This window comes from Pygocentrus nattereri, chromosome 18 (genome assembly GCF_015220715.1).
Source record: "Pygocentrus nattereri isolate fPygNat1 chromosome 18, fPygNat1.pri, whole genome shotgun sequence".
In the NCBI taxonomy this organism is placed as follows: domain Eukaryota; kingdom Metazoa; phylum Chordata; class Actinopteri; order Characiformes; family Serrasalmidae; genus Pygocentrus; species Pygocentrus nattereri.
This window is the reverse complement of record NC_051228.1, coordinates 7963636-7980618: the sequence shown is the minus strand read 5'-3', so window position 1 is coordinate 7980618 and position 16983 is coordinate 7963636. Positions and strand designations below refer to the sequence as shown.

General features: G+C 39.6%; 1 protein-coding gene across 2 annotated transcripts in view; it reads left to right on the top strand.

Annotated features, from left to right (window-relative positions):
- Positions 1–15283, top strand: part of LOC119265935 — a 229693-nt gene extending 214410 nt beyond the window's left edge. Inside the window, exons 5-6 of one of the 2 annotated variants that reach the window (XR_005131762.1) lie at positions 12632–12773; positions 15094–15283. The gene's annotated coding sequence lies outside the window, so the exon portion shown is untranslated. Of the gene's footprint in view, positions 1–12631; positions 13253–15093 lie in introns of those variants that run through there. The other variant, XM_037546953.1, reaches the window with a different exon arrangement.
- The last annotated feature ends 1700 nt before the right edge of the window (positions 15284–16983 follow it).

Here is a 16983-nt window from a genome sequence, read left to right as displayed (position 1 = left end):
TCAGGTATTAATTACAATGTGTCTGGCTTCTGTATCAAAGTCTATCCTCAGAGGGCTTCAGTAACCCTCTGGTAAAGGAAAAATTCACCTACCATTGAGTTGTAGACACCTGCACTATGGTCTCGTACGGCTCTGCTGTACTCTTAAAATCACATGAACAAGAGTGATGAAGAGTTTTTTGAAGTGATGCCATAGAAAAGCCACAGTTGCTTCACTAAAGAAGCTCCCAATGGAAGGTTCTTTAAGAACTATTTTGGTTACACATGCAAATGAGAACTCAAGGGTTGTTACTTTTGCTTTACTATTTGAAAGTAATTGCATATTTATATACATGACTAGAAGCAGAAATCTGCAAACAAGCTTTAAGTTAGCTTTACAAAGCCTTTGCAATGAACTCCCAGATCCCAGTGGTTAAAATGTTTCTATGTTATCCCAGGTTATGCTAGGCTTTTGCTGTTATTCCAGGTGGTTGCTAAGGTGTTGCTAGGTTGCTGCTTTTCTTCCAGGTGGTTGCTAAAGTTATGCTAGGCTGTTCCTACATTATTCCAGGTGGTTGCTAAAGTTATGCTAGGCTGTTCCTACATTATTCCAGGTGGTTGCTAAAGTTATGCTAGGCTGTTGCTATGTTTTCCCAGTTGGTTGTTAAGATTTTGCTAGGCCGTTGCTGTGTTATCCAAGGCAGCTGCTAAGGTGTTGCTAGGTTGGTACAAAAAAGTGTTAAGCGATAAAACAAGAAATAGTAAAGTAAGTTGGTTTGGTCAGGTATGTGATGAGTTACATAAAGAATTACATTTACTTTTGATTGCTAACAGGCTGTTTTCTATTTGCTTTCAATGTCAAAAAGTGACCAACACATGGCAAAAATGTAAAGCATTTTTGGAAAACAAGACAAAACAAATAATTTTTCATTAAATACAAATTGTCATAAAATGTATCATCTTCTACTTACAAAGATAATTATGATATGAAATGAAAGTTTAGTATCTTTCAGACAATTTACCCACGTTTTTTCTGCTACAATTGGAAAAAAATGACTACTACTGAGAAATAATTGCTAGTGATTGTGATGGTCCAGTGGAAAGGACACATGGGTATGTTTCAGGTTAGGGTGAAAAGCAGGTGTTTATTGAATCTCAGTGAAGAAAACACACAAAAAAATGATATTTTTCCAGTGCGAAAAAAGGAAAAGGGGAATAAAAGAAAAACAAAAGAAGCTCAACATCTGCAAATATATATAACTTGGTATGAATAGTCCATTATTCAATCACAATCGTAAAGGCTTTTAAAAAACAGCATGTGTCTGTCTGCTTGAATATGAAATGTCCTCATTACATACAAAGTCTTTGCATATCGCTGCTGTTGGAACAAAACCCCATATCTCCATTTTTCTCATTTTTCAGTTTGACATCATTTGAAAATGCCTCTTGTGCTTTACATTGTATGTAAATTTCATGATGAATGGACCAAAAGAAATGAATCAGAAAAGGGTCTGGTTCCTTTGACCTGCATTAAAAGTAAAGAAGGTTTTTTCCTTCTCCTGTAAAGGTAAGATTTCGGAGATACAAGGTTTTGATCTGACAGCATCGATACATAATTATACACAGTATCTCTCAAAAGTGAGTACACCCCTCACATTTCTGCAAATATTTTATTATATCTTTTCATGAGACAACACTATAGAAATGAAACTTGGATATAACTTAAAGAAGGCAGTGTGCAGCTTGTATAGGAGTGCAGAATTACTGTCCTCAGAAAATAAAGCGCAGCCATTAATGTCAAAATAACTGTGAGTCCACCTCACAGTGAACATGTCCAAATTGTGCCCAATTGTGTCGTTGTCCCTCATTAGAATTACAAGGTTCCAGGTGTGAATGGATTCACTCAAACTGGCCACTGGATTTTCAATACGGCACCTCATAGCAAAGAACTCTCTGAGGATGTGAGAAATAGAATTCTTGCTCTCCACAAACATGGCCTTGGCCATAAGAAGATTGCTAACAGCCTGAAACTGAGCTGTGTCATATTCAGAGGTTGGCTTCAAAAAATAGATGCATGAGTGCTGCCAGCATTGCTGCAGAGGTTGAAGAAGAGGGAGAACAGCCTGTCAGTGCTCAAACCACACGCCGCACACTGCATCATCTCAGTCTGCATGGCGGTCATCCCAGATGGAAGCCTCTTCTGAAGCTGACGCACAAAAAAGTCTGGAAACAGTTTGCCGAAGACCAGCAGTCCAAGAACATGGATTACTGGAACCATCCCCTGTGGTCTGACGAGATAAACGTGTTTGGCTCAGATGGTGTCCGGCATGTGTGGTGACGCCCGAGTGAGGAGTACCAAGACAACTGTCTCTTGCCTACAGTCAAGCATGGTGGTGGTAGCATCATAGTCTGGAGCTGCATGAGTGCTGCTGGCACTGGCGGTTCATTGAAGGAAACATGATTTCCAACATGTACTGTGACATTCTGAAGCAGAGCAAGATCCTCTGCCTTCAGAAACTGCACCGCAGGGTAGTTTTCCAACTTGATAACAACCCCAAACACACCTCCAAGATGACAACTGCCTTGCTGAGGAAGCTGAAGGTAAAGGTGATGGACTGGCCAAGTATGTCTCCAGAACTAAACCCACTTGAGCACCTGTGGGGCATCCTCAAGAGGAAGAGGAGGAGCCCAAGGTGTCTAACATCCACCAGCTCCATGATGTCATCATGCCGGAGTGGAAGAGGAATCCAGTAGTAACCTATGCAGCTCTGGTGAATTCCATGCCCATGAGGGTTCAGGTAGTGCTAGATAATAATGGTGGTCACACGAAATATTGACACTTTGAGCACAATTTGGACATTAATGGCTGTGTGTTGAGTCATTTTTAGAGGACAGTAAATCTATACTGCTATACAAGCTGTACACTGACTACTTTAAGTTATATACAAGTATCTAAACATGCAAATCAATAACACACAGATTATGAATCCCATGCATTCTGAAAGAGAAGAAATGATCTCACAAGCAGACCAAGCCTTCATTTCAAAGACATTTTAGTCATAACAGCTCCCAGCTGTTTATTAGGACAAAATAAAACGAGGAAGGTCAGATGCATCGATTTTGCAGTATTAACTGGAACTAACATCAAGTTTCAACATTAACACTGAATGATGGAGCATGTGCAATGAGGAAAACACACACATTACGATCTGACCATTCTCATTAAGGTTGCATGACCACAAATCGGATAAGTATCTGATCTAGGAATAATAACGTAATAATATCGCTCAGAATATCAGATTTGTATACACAGAGCTCTGAAAACATTTTAAGACATAAGATGATTGGATTTGCACCACTTTATACTGCTAATATGAACATAGCCATAATGCAAAGGGTCCATACCAATTAACCCTTTATCCTAGAATTAAATGTCCAAGAAAAGAAGCATTTATTTTTACATGTGCACAGAATTTAAATTACACCTCAGGATTGAGTGCACACTACTGTGTAAAACTCAGTGACCCCTGTGTTTAGTTTAATTTCCAGTCAAAACGGCCATTAAGTACACGTTATTCATTTTTTTAAGTATCAGGATAAAAAAGTGTGTTTTTCTCAGTACGTAGTGTGACGACTCTTTCCTTTCATTTCAACTTTCAAGACCTGCTTTCAGCTTTTCTAAGACATTTTTAGTCTTTTCCACAAACCCAAAGTTCAGTCTTAGAAGTCAGTTGCATTTTCAGCTTACTTTTAATTTTAATTTACTCTGGACCGGGTCTGGACTCTGTAGTGGAGAGTCCATTGTTCTGAGAACACCAGAAGCAAAGAACCTTTTTAGAAACCTTCATGTGCAGATCTACAAAACACAAACTTTAGGATGGTGTGTGTCTCCTTGGTATAATTTGGGCCTGATAAATGAGCCATTGTGTTTTTCAGCCACACTTTGTTTTGGACACCATTAGGGAAGCGCTAATGCCGAGCGGTGCAGATGTGCTCGGTTTTATGAATATTTAATAGCTTATTTGCCTGTGTGGAGCAGCGATATAGTTTTTGATTAGCACATTCCCACGGCCTTGTGTTTCTTTGGGGAGTAAACACAAGTTAGCAGCTCTCAACTCTGATATTTTTAGAGCATAAAAGTGCGAAAACCCTTAATCTGTATTTGTTTTTCTCCTGTTTTAAGTCTGTACTGGGAGTGAATAGAAATAAGTGAAGTGATCACACAAAGTTTGTTTACTTTCCTTCATCTCTGCATTCGTAATGTCATTAATGAAGCCGCAGCTCGATGTAAACACTTTTAAACCACAAAAAGAAACATGCCTCCTTTAAGTTACAGCACCAACCTCTGCATATCACACAAATTCTCTTGGTGTACATCGACTCGCTTTATTTCAGCTCAGATACTCCATCTGTAACTGATCATTCCCCCATTTATCTTCAAGAGCTCGCCATGGTGCTGAAGCAAATCTAATATATTCTTATTTTCATATTTCCTCCGGGTCACCTGCTCCAAGCTTTGTGAGTAGAGCTCTTATCGAGGATGTGGGGCTTTTTGTTTTTCGAAAATGAGTGAAACCTAATTCTGGGATTTCTCGCCTTTTCTAACAGAATATGAAGCAGGAATGTGTCTGGAGACGTGTGCAAACATCAGTATGACTCACTGCTCTAACCTAGACTGACATTTGAAAGTTCTGCAGTAGTTTCCCAGAACTTTATTGGATATGCTGCTGTGTTCCCCAGAAATCGGTAATATGAGTCTGAACAGAGCAGAGTAGACACAGACACAATTCATTCAATTTAATTTACTTTTATTTGTGTAGCACTTTCTACAATACAGTCACAAAGAGCAATACAATCTACAGAAATGCAGGGCCAAGCTCTAGGTGGACAAGCCATGGGGCAGTGGCAAAGTCCCTAAGAGCATGAAGAAGAACCACTGACAGGAACCAAGACTCAAAAGTAGAACATTGGTACGTGCATATGGAGGAACCACTGAGAGAAACCAAGAGTCAAAAGGGAAAACTTCATAAGATCATGATGAGGAACCATTGAAGGGAACCCAGACTTAAAAGGAGAACCTTCATATGTGCAAAAGAAGGAACCAAAGCTCAAAAGGAGAAACTCCATGAGAGCAAGAGGAGGAAATACTGGAACCAAGACTCAGAAGGAGAACCTCCATACATGCATAAGGAGGAACCACTGAGAGGAAGCAAGAGAAAACTTCATACGATCATGGGGATGATTCACTGAAGGGAACCAAGACTCAACAGAGAAGCCTTCTTAAGTGCATAAAGATGAACCACTGGGAAGAACCAAAGCTCAAAAGGACAGTCTCCCTCAGAGCATAAAGAAGAAGCACTGAGAGGAATCAATTCTTAAAAGGAGAAACTCCCTAAGATCATAAGGAAGAACAATCGAAAGGAATCCAGACTTAAAAGGATAACCTTAATAAGTGCGAGAAGAAACGAGAGGATTCAAAACACTAAAGAACAATTAGCTTTATGAAACTCTATATAAGGAAATTAGGTAAATCAGATCCTCGTGATGTTGTCATTAGGGCCACTGAATGGGCAGACTGACCTTTAAGGCTGTAGAGCAAGTTGTGAGGTCTGAATGTTCAAGTAGCCACACCGTAGAGTCATGCAGGAAGGCAAATGTAGATTAATGGAACTTTGGTTAATTGTACCGTGATAGAGCGCGGCCTGGCTAATGGCTCCACGTCTGCCTAAATGAGAACAGTTTGCATATTACAGTAGGAGGACTCATGCGCTCTCACAGTCCACCATCAGTATCTTTCCAGCACATTGAACCTCTTCTCTTTTTGTCTCTGGTAATTCACCGTTTTTCTCGGCTGTCAGGAACGGAGCATAAATCAAAGTGAGACCTCCGTCTCTGTTTGGTCTTGGTTAATTTCCCATGACAGGTCTTTATGAGTACAATAACTGCTCTCACTTTGAATTAAGTGTCTGTAATAACTGTATCATTACACATGAACATTACATACAACGACAATTTAACAGCTAGTAATGTATTTAGATGGATTACAGTAATCCAGTATATGTAAATATTTCCAGGTTTACTAATGTAACTACACAGTTATATCATGACAACTGTAGTAGTATATTTACTTGTATGTAATTATGTAAATGTAATATAGCTGGGGTAATTACATTTACATTAAATTGGCCAAATTAGGAATAGCTTTTCTCTGTGGTTCCTTGGTAAATACAGCTCTCTTACTGGGTAGGACTTCAGGAGCTGAACAGAAGGCCTCATTCATCTGATTAACCATCAGCATAAATATGAAGTGACTTATTAAAGAATTATGAAGGTGAATCAATCAATCAAACAAATATTGATGTATAATGAATGGGAACAATTTTATGTGGAAAGAAAAAGGTCAGCCTAGGCCGTCTAGAAGTCCTACACATTTCACTGACTGTGAATAAGAGCAGCAGCCTAAGCAAAGGGCTGTTAGAAAGCATCAGCTCTATACCAAGGCTCTCTACTGAAATTGCTACGAGGTCAAACATCCGATATGTCAGTCACAAGTAAAATATAGAATGTCTTTTAAATGCTTCAAATGTCTGTGTTTAATCTAGAATAGCCAAAACTGTTTTAGCTTTTTGCTAATAAACTACTGCATAGGTATGCTAGCAGAAATTAGCATTATAAAAGAGTTGTTTTTTCCTCAAAAAAACCTGGAAAAAATTGTGTTTATTACACGTGAGAGATAATGAGCTGTTATAGCTATCAAGATGCACATGCGTAATAATGTGAGTAAAAAAGTGAAGTTAAAAGTGTATTTTCATGAGCTGTCCTTCCATCTGTGAACATAGCAGTGAATACATTACCAGGAGAAACGTTTCACTAAAACGTTTGCAGTTTAAAATAGTAAACAATGCTTTTATCTGATCTCACAGAACCACCATGTGGACGAAGAACACAATGCATTTTGGTATCTTATTAGTCTAACAATGGACTTAATACCAGATCCTACAAGGAGAAACCTAGTTGCATACATTATTAATGTGTAACTACACAGTTTTTTGAATGGTGTAGCAACAAGAATTCCTGTTATAAATGAAGTGAGTCTATGACTATTGGCCTCACCATATAATGCAGCGCATATATAGTTATATGAAATGGTGAGTTGTAGACTTTACAGTGGTGATGATAGGAGCTAATGGCTTGGATGTCTTCAACACAAATCTAGCCATTTTTTTCACTATGCAAAGTGAACAGTGAACCAACACACACATGAGTGTTTACATGTAATGTTGATAATGATAAAATAGTGGTAAATCTGAATCAAACGTGTCATTGATGAAAAACACCACTGTGGAGTGTTTTTCAACCTGCTAAACATGAGTGAGTAAGTTAGTTTGTAAAGTGTTAGATATTTACAAGCCAGGTTCATGAAGTGCTTCATGTCTAAAAATAATACCATTATGTTTTGGCATGTTTATAAAAGGCCTTTATGAGCTCATGCAAACATCTTTAGTCCTTCACTTCATTGCTTCTGGACACAGGAGACCGTGGATTTGTGTTCAGATGTACAACTGCTGTGTGTTCTTTTGTAACCTGCATAACTCACAAATTTCTCTGGCATTTCAAGGCAAATGGATTATGAATCATCTGTTCATTACTGTTCAGTGTCTTCTGGGTTATGTAATTATTCAGAATAGTTTGAGTGAAAAGAAGCACTGACAAAAATATGACTTACTAAATGATTCCATGCATAATGAGCTTGGGCTGTCGTTTTTTATTGTTTATTTTCTCTTCACTGGATCTGCAGCCAGTGTGTGCTGGAATGCCTCCTAAACATGACGCATTGAAAGAACAGAGTCATTTCATGGATTACTTAACAGCAAAAAAACATCAGCATTATGATTCAGGCTCTGAAAACCCCGACCACAGTCGTGGAGCTGGAGCTGGAGGTTTTATTAGGGCTTATCACATATAACTCCATTTAATGTCCACTTTATCAGAAATACCAACCTGTGCTTTCTCTTGTTGGCTACTTCATCAGAAATACCTACATTCTACTTCCACTCTTTGCCCACTTTAGAAATGCCCAACTTCTGCTTTACTCACTGGCCACTTTATTAGGAACACCTACATTCTGCTTCTACTCTCTGGCCACTTTATTAGAAACACCTACATTCTGCTTCTACTCACTGGCCACTTTATTAGAAACACCCACCTTCTATTTCCACACACTGGCCGCTTTATTAGAAACGCGTAACCTGTGCTGATTGACCAGTAGATAGAAAAACTGATTTTATTGGTCCATTCACTAGCCACTTTATTAGAAACATATGCCATGTATTTCTATGAATTGGCCACTTCATTAGAATCACCTACTTTCTTTCACTCACTGGTCACTTTAATAGAAATACCTACTTCCACTGACTTGACATGAAGACCTACCTTCTACTATATGCATAGCAATATAGCTGGAGTTAAGGTCGCTGTTAGTTGGATGCAGTCCACCGCCAAATAATATCCAGCCAAGAGTGGCTCTGTGGTCAGAAATTGACCTCTAACACAAGCTGCACATCACCAATCTCTTTACAGCTGTACAAAGTGCACAGTGAGTATATGGTGTCCCTGAGCATCATTGGTGTTAATTAAAAGAGGTTTGCCATCTCGAGTATTAGGCTGCATACATTCCAGCAGCATTCTCCCGCATTCATGGCTGGGTCTGCTGAGTACCAACATCAAGTATACATGTCATGTATAACCAATGATTTCCACAACGATTAGTGTTCCCTAATTTGAATAATGATATAATGATTGCTTATACCTTAAAGATTTAATATGCAGTCGTGTTAATGTGAAAGTAATGCACAGTGTTTGCTTTGTACGTTGCGCTCTGCGTGAGGCCGCCTGTGCATCTTAATTACTCTAAATTATTCATCTGTATCGCTTTGCTTTGATGCGCAATGGATTTAGTGCCATGTGCTTACAGGTGCGAGCATAACAATCAAGTAGCGGACTCATACATCTTCATGTAAATTACCCCGGCAGGGTTTTTTACGCCACTTATTCAATTCTCTGGACCCCTCTTTCTGTTCTTCAGAAGTGTCGTTCCCTGATGAGATGGAGTTCTGGGGTTGCTCAAGTTTTTAATCCTTTCTGAATATTCATCGGCAAGTCCCTGATGGAGAAGAAAAGCCCTGCTGATAAAATGCAAGTCTGCAAGTTGATGAATGTGCATGCAATGCGAAAAGCATCGCCAGGATGCCATCTCTTCAAAAACCTCAGAGCATGAACTCCGTTTGTTAACCAGGAGGCCCCAGGTTCCCTCAGCACAAACACAGAACAAAATGATGAGGTGTTAGCTCGAGCTCCTGGTGGACCGTGTGAGGAGCGAGCCGTGTTTGATTTGTACATATGCATTTATTCATGTGTTTCTTTGTGATGTAAGACTAAACATTACTTACAGCTTATTTTATTTCACCCTGAATTCGCATACATTAAATCTTTTTAAGTCCCTGAGGACAGTTTACAGGCCTAAACCATAAATATTAATTTTTCGGCCCTCCAGCGAGCATGTAATGAATATCATTTTTACACAATAAGGCTGTAAAGCCTCTGTGATATAAGGAATGTCTGTGCGCTACAAAACAATGGCTGAGGGATGATGTTAGTTTACTAGGCTGGCGGGGTTGTATTGTATTGTGTGTGTGTATTGAGCCTGGGATTTTTTTCGATTGGGATCGGGGGGCCACAGGAATGCTGTTTGGGCTTTGTTAGTTGGAAAAGAGTTGGGTCTCTGGGGAAATAAGGAGGTTCAGACTCAGGCAAGTCAGCGAGAGAGGGGAGAGAAGGGCGAGCAAGTTAAAAACGTGAGGGCTGTGTACATGTGACTGAGCAATTACCGTGAACTTGCCTTCCCTCAATAACTCTCCACAACAGAAAATATGGAGGAGTTGACCGGAGCAAAGGGAGAGAAAGAGGAAGAAATGGTAATAAAAAGGGGGGCAGAGGGTACCGCAGCAAGCAAACAACCAGAAATCCAAACACAGAGCTGGAAACAGCTCTAACAGTAACAGGGTGTTGGCAGGTGAGTTACATGTAAATGTTTTTAATGCTTTTTTTAATGCTGCTTCAAATGTAATTTAAAACCAAATTTAACTAAAATTTGCTCCGAAAAAAGTTGGAACGGGAATTGAAACCATGGGGCAAATGTTTCAGCATGAAATAAATTTCTGCATGAAATAAATGGAAAATTTAATTAAATTATTCATTTTTTTTATATAAAAGCTCCCCTCAAATTAACAGAAAATGTGTTTTACCATCACACATATTGCTATAAGCTTACAGTTTACTGCTGAACGCCAAAAATCTTTGATGCTGTTTGTATAATTTTATAGAAATAATGTTTACAGAGCAGATCACTGAAGAAACGCCATCTGTTTATAGTTTAGAGCCCAGATTTGTGGAAAAATGCGTCGACTTTCATTAGAGAAAAAAAAATTGTGAGTTCAGCTTCTTCTATTATAAAGTTTAAAAATGACACCGGTGTTTCCAAGTAGTTTAAGAGGTTAAATGAGACCACTTGATCGTGGTTTGGTATAAAAGGAGCATCCAGAAAAACTCTAGTCCTTTATGAGTAAGGTTTGCCCATAAGTGAGGCTCACCACTCTGCCAAAAGTTGCTTCAGCAAAGAATCCAACAGTTTAAGAACAACATTCTTCAATGAGCATCTGCAAGGATTTCACCCTCTATAGTGCATAATATTATCAAAATCTCTGTGCATTAATAGCAAGGCCAAAAAAACACAACTCTTATGCTTGTGACCTTCGATCCCTCAGATGGTACAACATGGATATCACCGCATGGGCTTGAGAATACTAAACCATTGTCAATAAACACTGCATCCCTGCATCCACAAAGTTAGCATGCTAACTAGCCATCTAGCATTTTTCACGATGGCAGCGTGTAGACGCAGCAGCTTACAGCGCTCCACTCTTGGTGCTTTTTTTATTATTGTGTGTGTGTGTGTATCCTCCAGTTGCACCACGGCACACAATAAGGACTTACAAAGGGTCATCAACACCGCCCAAAAAGTCATTGGACATCCCCTATCATCCCTTAAGGAACTCTACAGTAACCGCTGTCTCAGAAGGGCAGACAGGATTAAAAAGACAGAACATACCCAGGGTACCGCCTGTTTGAACTGATGCCATCTGGCAGACGTTACAGACAAATGAAAACAAGGACAAACAGACTAAAAGACAGTTTTTACAACAGGGCCATAGCTCTGTTAAGCACAAACGTGTGACTGATCTGATTAATACAAACATGTGACTGATCGGGTTATGGTGCAATGTCATACTGTGCAATTAACAGTTCATTTCAATGGGCCGGTGCAATTTATAACTGGAAAAAATTCAAGTTTGATGGGTCATGTGCAACTGTCTTTTTTTGTTTACGTTTTGCTGAGTGTACATTTGTATAGTATTTAAGTTATTTTATCTTATTTTATTTTTCTCTTTCTACTTTTTTTTTTTTTTTTTTACCGAGAACGGGGGGTTTGTGCTTCAATTTCGTTGTGCAAGTGTACGACTACAATGTGCAATGACAAAGTTCATTCATTCGTAGCAAAGTGTTGAAGTTATGTCCACAGTCATGTAGAAGAGATATTTGCAACCTGAATCCCACCAAATTTAATATCATGGTTTTGAAATATCAAGCGTTTTAAAGTAGTTTGCTGCGCCTTATGAATAACTTTGTTTGCAATTTTTTTTGGTTTTGAAAAGGGTAACGTATCAGGTTACAGTGAGTTCTGAGCAAGTTCTGCTGCTGGGGTGGCCAGCAGCCTAGTGGTAGGAGATTTAAGGCAGCAGGCAGAAGGCCATGGGTTCAAATCCCAAACGATGAATTTCCCTTGTAGGATCAGTAAAGTACATAACAGGCAGTCCAAGTAGTTCTCATGTTCACAGAAACTTTGTTTCATTATCTTCTGCAGGTCATTAAGATGCTTCTTGTGAAGATTGTGTTTTATTGGGCTTTATTTGAAGGGTTTCGTTGTTGGAAACTTAGCCATGTTTTCATCATGTGTTGGGTGCTGAGGGTTAGCATGTTGGTCTGCCTGGCTGATGAACAGCACGCTGGCAAGGGAGGAGCTCCTGTGCAGAAGATGGTGACTGACAGCTGAGCTGATCACAGTGGGGCTCCAGCTCTCCTCAGGGAAGTAGCTTTGTCACCCCGTGGCTCCATACGTTCGCAACATCAGCATGAAGAATGGAAGCCCGTGTCCAGCTGACACAAGTCTCCATAGGCAGAGGAGAGGAGTGATGACCTCTGCAGACATTTCCCCACAGCTGTCACTCATAGAGTGGACATGCCTTTTGGAAACGGATGCAGCTATGGCCTTTTAGTCGAGATGCACTGAAATGAAAACTGCATACTTGTGACCGCAGTGTCATGGCTGCTCTGGCCTTTACTATTAAATAAACAGCACTTTTTGGTCCAAGTGTCATGAAACTTTCACATGATGTAAATTTTTTTTAAACTGTGCAGGAAATAAAACACAGTGATAATTCAACAGTGACAATATGTTGGTTTATATTGATTTTCTCCACTATTATTCCAACTTTTCTTATTCTGTGCCGTCAAACTGTGAATTTTGACTTTTACAGATGCTCACCACGGTGCTGTGGATTGACTGAGGCTGGGGCTTTTCACAGTGGTGCACTATCACCATCTGCTGGCATGGCCTGAGAGAAGTGGTGGAATTTGGGGCCAAGCTGGGGTCAAAGGTTTGTTCTACGTGAGAAATATGTAAGCGGCTTCCTTCCAGCTTATGTTTACTATTATATACTGTAAAATTGAAGAATTCCTTGTTTTCATGTATGGCACTTGTGCTGTATATAGTCCTTATATTGATTCAAAGCGACACAGAAAATAAACTAAAGGAATTCCTGATTGATGTGTGATATAATATTTTCATTATTTACTTATTTATTTCTGTACATTGCTTACATGGTGTTGCTTCATAGATTTGCTTTAAAAAGTGGCTCTACCTTATTGTCAACTGTTGCTAGTCTTTCTTGTGGTATGATTAACAAATATATAGCAACACGTTTAGTGCCAACTGGTTTTCAGTTGTCACACACATGAAGCTCAGGGCTGCTGCTGCACTCCTGAATTCAGAGTTTCAGTAATGCTTGCACTGAAAATATAAAGAGGACTAGCTAATATTTTGTTCAGAACAGTCAAGTCAAGGAGCTTGATAGAAATCCAATGTTTTATTTTTGTTAATAAGAATGTTTGTCATCTTACATTTGTTTGTATTGTAAATAATTATTGTACATAATTTTTGCATTTTAAAAATTGCAGTACCTCCACAGCCCACTGGGGGGCACAGCCCATGGATTGAAAACCACTGTTGTATATGTTTAAATAAAATGTGTGTGTGTTGGTTGAGGAACTAATTGTTCCTTCTCCAGGAGGGCTCAAATAAAGGTTATGTGCTATTCTGTCAATTATTGATAATTCTTTCAATTATTTTAGTTTGAGGGAATTTTGTTATGGCAAAATGAGGGATTGGCCTTAAGTTCTTCATACCTGTGTGGTAAATGGAGCAAATGTTTGTCACTTTAGTTCAACTTAAAATGTCAGGCTTATTACTTACTCAGACTTATTATTCATCAACTACAGGGACTTCATTGCAAACTGGCTGAGCTATTCTGAGGTTATAGAAGTGTGTAACAAAAATGTGGGCCTGCTAATAGGCCCTGGTCATTTGAGGGGTTAAGAGCCCTTATGTCATCTTCTTCATATACATCTGAGGTCATCATGTGAATACGGACATAAGCTGCTGATACTCAAGTATTATTCAGTGCTTATGCCTGTGTCATGTGCTTATGTAGGTAGTCTTTAACTAAATATGATTGCTGTAGAATGTAGTACATTTTGGGAATAAATGAACTGTTGTGCTGAGCTGAGCCCTTCTCAGAAGGTGGGATTTTGAAAAAAGTGAATCATTAGCAATTATAGAAAAATGGAAACATTTCCCAGGATCATGTTATAGGTTTACTATACCACCCACCCTTAGTATACATTCACTTACTCTAGCGTGAACGAATCTGGGCATGATGAATTACATCTCCTCCATCATAAATCCCTTTACGTTTGCACCTCGTCTATGACACAATGCTTGTTTAGTTTGTCCTCTGACCTTGGCTCTGACTGCTGTAACGGCCGTCTGAGGCGTCATGCTTTTTACTAGCATGCATTCATTTGTATCTGAGCAATCCAGCACTCCCCGCTGAGCTGGTTGTTTGCTCACGTCGCTGGCACAAACCAAACTTGAGGAAATGTCCTCGGGTCACTGTCAGAACAGTGTGTGTGTGTGTGTGTGTGTGTGTGTGTGTTTATTAACTGTCTGTGCATTTGTCTGGTGTGTGTATGTGTGTATGTGTGTATAGGTGTGTGTGTTTACTAAATGCATATGCGTTTGTCTAGTGTGTGTGTGTGTGTGTGTATGTATGTGTTTAATAAATGTGTGTGCGTTTGTCTGGGGTGTGTGTGTCTGTGTGTTTACTAAATGTGTGAGCGTTGTCTGGTGTGTGTGTGTATGTGTGTGTGTTTACTAAGTGCATGTGCATTTGTCTGGTTGTGTGTGTGTGTGTGTGTGTGTGTGTGTGTGTGTGTGTGCGTGTGTGTGTGTGTGTGTGTGTGTGTGTGTGTGTGTGTGTACATTGCTGTGCAAAAGTAATTTATTAAAAAAAGCATTTATTTAAGTGACAGTCAGAACGGCCATTAAGTACTAGTCATTCATTTTTTGTGTCAGAAAAAAAGCAGGAAACATATATTTAGCAGAAAATGACACACAAGCTTCAACAACTAAATATAACATCACATTTTTCAGTGATTACTGTGACCACGCTTCACCTTCATTGCAGCTTCCATTCATTTCAGGAGACTCACTTTTCATTTTTAAAATGAATTAATTCATTTATTGATTGATTTGTTATTTATTTCAGGGATATTTTGCCACACCTCCACAGTCTAGTCTTAGAAGTTGGTTGCTTTTTCTGTTCTCACATTCCAACGAATCCCAAACATATTCAGTGATTTGTGTTTTTCTTTTTCTCAGTAAGAGCTTCTTGACAGCTACACATCCTTTCATACCCACAGCGCTGAGCTGCCTTCTCGCAGTAGAAGGGTGGCTGTGGATGTTTTCAGGTCTGAAGCAGCTTGATTTTCTCCTCTCTCTCAAAGATGAACGCTGTAAGTGCTGTTTATCTGATAAAGAGGTCAAAATAACAGAAACAGTAGCAAAAAGAGATATGGGATCAAAGGAGACCAAGCAGGGCCAGACAAACAAAAACATGCTGAGAGACTAACAGGACTAACCAAAACCCAAACAGAAGGCATAGCACACAACACGCTCATTAACGCTAATGCTAAGGCTAACGTTAATGCTAATATACAGACAAATAGCAAGGATTTTTATAATACAAAAGATGCTAATGTTTATGCTAATGCTAATGCTTAACTGTTGCTAATTGGCAAGTAGAAACGAAACCTAGCAAAGGAAAACGTACAAGATAAAGCAGGAATCAAGAAACAGGACTAGCCAAACGACAAGAGAGAAGGCCTAGCAAACTTGTTAAGGCTCATGCTAAGGCTAGCGCTAATGCCAATATCAAGGATTTTCATAAGACAAGAGAAGATGCCGATGCTAATGCTTATGCTATTGCTAATGGGCAAGTAGAAACAGAACCAAACTATGTAAAGCATACAGGACAAAGCAGGAAGGGGGGTGGGGGGGGGGGGGGGGCGCGGACGTCTGGTTCCTATCACTACCATTGTGAACAATACAGTAAGCTTTCACATGAATCAATCAACTCTCAATGACTCTGTTTACATATTAACAATGTAATTAGGCTTTTAATTAAATCTGTGTTGTTTTTGAGCTGCTACAACTAAACTTATTTACACTTTTGCTTCAACACGGGTCATTATTTCAATGAAGTAGCAACACTTTAGCTTGTGAATGGCCGCTAAACCCCCTCTGTTTATGTTTACTCAGTGCATTTGTACGTCTGCCTCTCGGTTCTGTCATCGCGGCCAGACAGAAAACAGCCGAATGAGTCACCGATCTCCTCTCGCACTCCCATGCTGCCACTGTCTTGGCTTGAGCGGTGGATTCTTGCTCTGTGTTGTGCAGCGGCTCCGGAGACGGAAGACGTCATGGAGGCGGATCGGGCTGACGGTGCTGTGCGCCGTGGGGCTGATGTGTAAGTGTTATTACTGACTCATGGCATTAGAAAGTCTAAATCACCGCTATTCTGCCCTCATAAAATTCACAGCCAGGCAGATACTGTATATCTATCAGCAGCCACATGTTTGGTTAGCTGTTAAAGCAACAGTTCAGTCAGAAACGCTAACGTTGCTAACAGTGAATGAAAGTGAATGGCCACCAGTTATCGTCGTGCAAATAACATCATACTAATTGCTCTATAATGTGACCATTCATTCATTGTCAGCCACTTTTGGGTCAGTTGTGTCCTTTTTGTACTTTCACAAAAATGCTACCCAGTTCAGGTCATTCCCACAAGCCAGGCGGAAACTGACCCAGAGTTGTGTGACTATCCCAAAAGACTGGGTTATAAAAGTTTGGCCCTGCTCTGGGTTGTTTTCTTAATAAAATCATCTACTGAGCTGTACATTTTGCCAAATATCATGTAACTGGGCTAGAATTCCCAGCAACTCTCCAGTAAGGCAGTAGAAACAAACATAACAACTACAGTTACAGCAAGCTGATGTTGGCTAACCCTATAACAACCAGACAGCCGCAGTTTATAATATAGATTTACTTTAAATAAATCTGTTTCTGTTAACAGAAAGATGCGAAACATATTGTGTTGGTGTAAAAGGAGTCAGAGGAGGCGATGATTCTGCTGCGAGTAGAGCTTTTTATTGAAACACCAGGCAAAAAGGCACATGCATGAGACAACTTATGGGGGAGGCAACCAATAGC